Genomic DNA, 6,456 nt, shown 5'->3' with positions numbered 1-6,456 from the left:
CCCCAGTGTCCAGACTGTCCCCCAGTGTCCAGACTGTCCCTCAGTGTCCAGACTGTCCCCCAGTGTCCAGACTGTCCCCAGTGTCCAGACTGTCCCCCAGTGTCCAGACTGTCCCCAGTGTCCAGACTGTCCCCCCCCAGTGTCCAGACTGCCCCCAGTGTCCAGACTGTCCCCCAGTGTCCAGACTGTCCCCCAGTGTCCAGACTGTCCCCCAGTGTCCAGACTGTCCCTCAGTGTCCAGACTGTCCCCCAGTGTCTAGACTGTCCCCCAGTGTCCAAACTGTCCCCCAGTGTCCAGACTAAAGGCTGTGGTGGACTGTCCCCAGTGTCCAGACTGTCCCCAGTGTCCAGACTGTCCCCAGTGTCCAGACTGTCCCCCAGTGTCCAGACTGTCCCCCAGTGTCTAGACTGTCCCCCAGTGTCCAGACTGTCCCCCAGTGTCCAGACTGAAGGCTGTGGGTGGACTGCCCCCCAGTGTCTGGACAGTGTTGTCTCCATGTCCGTCCACAGAGCGGTGGTCTCCCGTTGTCCTGGACTCCAGCAGCGTCTCCACTGCTTCTCCTCTGTTGATCAGCAGCTGGTGAGCATCACTCCAGTCAGCACAGCCGTCCTCTGCAGGTCAGTAAAGACTAATTTGGCGTATGCAGAGGGACGTTCCAGATGTTTAAAACAGCTGCATTAGAGTTAAAGCGGCTTCACTCGTCCTCCGGTTCCTTTTGTATGTGAACTGATGTTGATCCAGATGTGGCTCCAGCTCCACATGAAGCTCCTGAATTAACAGTTTCTCCAGAGGTTTGAGAACATGAGAGGTGAGAGCCACCGGTCTGAAGTCATTGCTGACCTGGATTCATGCTTCCTGAGAACCAGAGTGAAGCCTGATCTTCTCCAGAGCTCTGCTGCTGAGTGACTGTCCGTGGAGAGCTGGAGGAGTTGATGCTGAGCTGCAGTCAGCTCCTCTGCTGAGGTTTTACAGTCACACGCTGACATAAAGCTGCAGATGCTGGAGATTGATCCCAGGACCTCATACATGCTCAGCATGAGCTCTGCCACTGAGCTACACCCCCTGTAGCTTAATGCTGGATTTCTTCTTTAACTGAATCAGATCATACAGTCAGTGAGGAAGACTCCCGAGAAGCAGATCTTCATCACTCACTGTCAGAGCTTTGACTGTGTTGTGTGTCTGGTTGCTGTAGGTGTGTGTTGGTGGAAGGCTCTGGGTTCACTGTTAGTTTTTCTCCATTGGTTTGGCTCATTTCTTGAAACTGAAATTACATTTTCAAAACTCAAAGATCATTTGGCAAAATGGTCCCACAGTTCAGCTCAACACCATAGTTCACATGCAAAAGCTCTTCTCTCTCCCAAAACTGTTCACACATGTTTCAAAGCTTCATTTCTTTCCCATATAAACAGTCAGAGCCTCCAAAATGTAAAGATCCTTCTCAACAGCTTCGGCTCATTCCTCAAAACAGACCGGACGTTTTCAGTTCTCTTGGTTCTCTTGTCAAAAACCACCTGGACGGTTCAGCAGAACCACGCCTCATTTTCTACTCACCCCCATGCTGAGAAACACTCTGGAGCATTGTTTTGATGTCTCAAATGCAGATGGAGGTCCTGGGGGATTTTCGTTGTCCACAAACAGGGACCGACCGAGCCCGAAAGAAAAAACGGTCCATGAAGTCCGCAAAACATGCCTATTTTCCTTCATACTGCTCGTCCGCTGTAATCCAAGTGTCCTGAGCGGTAACGTCCAGAATTAATTCTAAACGAGGTCATTAAGTACAGTTTTAGAGCGTAAACAGTGCTATATCGTACTTCCGCAGTGCTGTCTGCACGCACACCCAGAACTATGGAAGCCGTGGCAGACCAAGCCAGACGCTTGGCGCTGTCAGGGACTACTGTGCTGAAGCACAGATGTGATGTGATGCGATGCGAGATGCGAGATGATTTTGCAGCTGGTGCCTGATACAATGAAATGATGCCGATATGTTTTGGAGAGAAAAACCATGAGACTGAGAATCAATCAATCAGTTGAGATCGACATGACCTATTCACTTGGGAATTGTGCTAAATCTATCCTCACTGTGCTGAATCATTTTCAATGATTTTCTGAGACACTGAGACATGTACTGTGACATTTCCAATGTGATGACATGAATGAAAAACGCCGTTCTGTTGCGAGCAGTTACAGGGTAGTTTGGAGATTGTCCATGTTGTTTTGAAAATGTAACTTCGGTTTCAAGAAATGAGCCAAACCACTGGAGGAAAACGGTAACAATGGGAGTATTGGACATTCGTATAGACAGACCACCAAGCTGGACTGTTATTACTGAGAATTGTAATGAGAAAACTCTAACAGCTCTTTATAATGAGAAAACTGCCTCATTTAAACACAAAATAAAAATAAAATATAAATTGTGTCTCGTAGACTGATGAGGAGAAGCCAGCAGATGGTCACTCAGCTTGGTTGAATGATCAGCACAGCGAGCGGGGAGGAGGAGTGGCCATCAGCGGTAAAGTCAGTCTCTACAAAGGCTCTGATGCATCTGGATTTACAAGAATGTTAAAGCAGCCAACTACGGGTGAATAGAAGGGACAAAAAGGCTTGTGATTAAAATGCAAATCAAATATTTAATGTGTTCTGAATTGATCTTATAGTGATTAACGCATCAACGCTGACAGCCTGAGTTCTGATACATGTGTGTTTACAACAGCTTTAGAGGAATGTAATGGTTAGATCGATAGATAGATAGAGTATGTGTGTGTGGTTGCACATATGCCTGTGTGTATCTTTCACACAGTGTATTCAGTTGTTGCTTCAGCACCATGGACCACTTCTGGTGAGGCCAGTATTTGAATGTGCGTGTGTCTTCCTGACTGTGTGTGTGTGTGTGTGTGTGTGTGTGTGTGTGTGTGTGTGTGTTGTCCAGCTTGTGTCTCTTTTGGTTGTTTGCTCCTCACTCTGTTCTTTCTTCTGCTGCTCGGGGAGCTCAGCTGGATATCTCTGCTTCCACTAGAGGGAGCTCTAACTCAGTCAGAAGAGACGGAGGCAGAACAGTGTTGTGTCCAGTCATGTCTGCACACCCAGATCTGCATGCAGAAACCAGGGGAAGCTAATCTGGGTAGTCTGTGGAAACACACTGATCAGCAACAGTAAAAGTTCTGTTTCAGATGAAGCTCCAGTAGAATGAGAATTCTAATGCTGAGAAATCCAGGCTTTCACTGTGAACTCGGGGTGTTTAGTAGTTCCTGATAAACTCCACATAAAGTCTGGTCTCATGGAGTTTCCACTGGCTCCTGAAACCTGCAGCAGATCTCTGAGAGCAGGGAGAACTCAGCATAACACCGCAGGTTGAGCGTGTGAGAAAACATGCTGAGCATGTTCTAGAGCATAAAGAACCTCAGCATTCTTCAGGAGAACCTTCAAACTATGGAGGGTAAAGTGTCCCGGTGTTTCCACCAGATAACAGTAAATGTCTGTCAATGTAATGTCCGTCCACAATTCAGTTCAATTCAGTTCAATACAGTTCAATTCAATTCAATTCAATTCAATTCAATTCAATTCAATTCAATTCAGTTCAATTCAGTTCAATACAGTTCAATTCAATTCAATTCAATTCAATTCAATTCAATTCAATTCAATTCAGTTCAATTAAAAAAATCTTTATTTGTCCCCAAGGGGCAATTCAGAAGGCACACAGAGCAGTTAGTGCAATAAATGGCATACTAAAATATGTACAAAATTTTAAATTAAATTTAAGTTTAAAGTGACAATACCTTAATATCATACTATACCAGTGCAGATATACAAACACTGTCGGCAATCCCAAACAGAGTGTAATAAGGTCGAGAGGTAGATCTGCATGATATGTCAGTGCAGATATAAGATTTCGAATCCAATCGAAATCAAAGGGTCAATGAGGGTCGTCAACCCAGGATCTGCTTCAAACTGTCAGGATCAGTAAAACTCTCCTTTCTGACTGAGACCTCAGTTTCCTAACATTCTGCTCCAGGCTTCAACCCAGAAAGTTGGAACATAATCTGATAACTGAAGGGATTTCACAGCAGAGGAGTTCTCTTTGTTGTTGTCGGCCATTGCTTCTTGCCTCCCGGAGCAAAGTTTCACGTGACGTCATGCTGGTGTTGGGGACGCATTAATGGAAATATTAATGTGAGAGATCCAGCTAAGACATGACCCGGAGTCATGTTGTCTACGAATACTGTCCCCCTCCAGGGAGAAGACATGACCCCCGCTGTGGCGGAGACACAGCAGACTTCAAACCTCTTCTCAGACAAAAAGGTGCCTTCTCCCAGCAGGGGCCACCACCAGGTCTGCCCTCACAGACAAGATGGCTGCCCCGCCGTTCCCATGTGCTCAGAACAAAGAAACCCTCACGTAATGGCCGCTCCTCTCTCCTCACATCGGAAGAAAACCAGATAAGGGTGCAATACCACAGTCCCACCTCACGAGGGCGCTCATGAGGCTCCTTCCCAGAGCAGAGGAGGGAGGACCCAGACCACCGTCTGATTGGCCAAGCAGACCCTGGGGGCGGGAGCGCCACCTGCCATTCAAATAGACGAAACTCCGCCCAGCCCGGCAGAGTCTCCCTGAATTTTTCCAAGCGGACACTCCGTCTGCTTAACGGAATAACCAGGGCCGGTACCGAACTGACCGCGCTGGCCGGGACGTTTCGGGGCCATCTCCCCTCCTTCACCGGTGAACCCCTTTTTCCCAGCGGAGCAGAACGGCAGGGACTCCCCTGGAGCTGACCGAAGACACCAGCTCAACCGCACCGCTACGACTCAGCTCCTCCTGCAGAGCCAGCTCAGCTCCTCCGTCCCCCCCCCCAACCCGCAGCCGACCAAGAACCAACTGAGGGCCCGGACCAGAGAACCGGACGCCTCTTTTCCTCCACGTGGACCCCTCCAAGAGCCCGAGGTTCTGTTGGACGCAGCAGAACCCGATTGAGATCAGAGCGACGGCTTTGATCCCCCCACCGAACACGCACACACCCACAGCTCGCGGCCGGTCACCGGCCGGAGCAGACCGAGCCCGAGTCACACACCCACTCACACACCGGCCCGGGCTTCGGAGGCGCTCTAGGCGGCCGCCTAGTTCGCCTATGCCTGGAGCCGGCCCTGGAACACGGAACCACACACAGCTGGCCCCACAGGGCCTCACTCCGAACGGGTTAACACCCCTCCTTGTGCATCTCCGCAAGCACGCACACGCACGCACACACACACACACACACACACACACACACACACACACACACACAACTTGCGAGTTGAATATGTTCTGTTTTTGTTATTAGATGTGTTGATTAGTAATAGACATTGTTAATAAACGCTCATTAGCTGAACTGAACGATTCATTCTTGTGTTTTGTGACAAATGCCCATGGTTGGACAGCCTGTGCTCGATCTCACACCTTCTCTGATAAATTAAAGGTTGTTTATCCAAAGATTAACAACCAGCTTAAATTATCTTTCCATCTTTGAGACTGAAAATTGGTAATGAATGTTCCTCTGACGAGGTGGTGCCCCGGAATTATTAATTAAATAACCCACAGTTTTATTTAATGCATAATTCATAACTTCCCTCAGCTCATTTTCTGTAATTTACCCATTTCCAGTAATTGGTAATTTGTGGCATTATTGATTAATTAATAACACCTTGTTATTCAATAAGTTAATGGTTAAATCACTCTGTGGTCTACTCCATTCCCAAATAGCAGATTATTTAACATTATTAATGAATAAATAAGCGTTCATTCTGATTGATAATAATTGATGTTGGGTTAAATTACTTGGTGCTTCACTTATTACGCCGTAATTGATTGTTATTGGTGATCCACTGTGAATGACCTGCAATTATTAATTGGTAAATCAAAATGTACTCAAATTAATAAGTAACTAAATTACCTAAAGTAATCCATTACTTCCAGTAATCAATACTTTAGTAATTTATTCACAATTACCAATCGTAAAACCCAACACTGGTAAACTTCATCCCTAAAAGGTTGTTAAATATCAACTGTTCCAAGAAGGAGAACCTCCACCGTCCCTGGATGGACTCGAACCACCAACCTTTCAGTTAACAGCCGACTGCGCTGACCGATTGCACCACACAGACAGCTGACTGGAAAAAGAGGCGTGGCTTATTTTTCCAACTTAATAAACACTATATAACTTGGTGAGATGAGCTGAGCTCCTAAAACTATTGATCCATCAGTGTTGGAGCTCAGAGAAATGGCTCTTTTTTAAAACTTTTTTCACCACATTATAAGTCGTATAGAATAGACAACCCAGTCTCATCTATGAGTCAGGTAAATTAATCTATGGAATCCTGTCCAGGAGCAGCGCTTTGCACAGTTTTTTGGTGTCCCACACCTCTCTTTTTAAACTAATACTTTTCAATGAGAGTCACCCGGCCACGCCCCCCTCACATTAAACG

General features: G+C 46.9%; 1 non-coding gene across 1 annotated transcript; it reads right to left on the bottom strand.

The window, feature by feature from the left end:
• Positions 1-6,061: 6,061 nt before the first annotated feature.
• Positions 6,062-6,135, bottom strand: trnan-guu (transfer RNA asparagine (anticodon GUU)). The gene has a single exon. It is a non-coding gene; the product is annotated as a tRNA-Asn (tRNA).
• Positions 6,136-6,456: the final 321 nt, after the last annotated feature.

Source organism: Salarias fasciatus (genome assembly GCF_902148845.1).
Source record: "Salarias fasciatus chromosome 23 unlocalized genomic scaffold, fSalaFa1.1 super_scaffold_20, whole genome shotgun sequence".
NCBI lineage: Eukaryota > Metazoa > Chordata > Actinopteri > Blenniiformes > Blenniidae > Salarias > Salarias fasciatus.
This window is presented reverse-complemented; position numbering and strand designations above follow the sequence as displayed.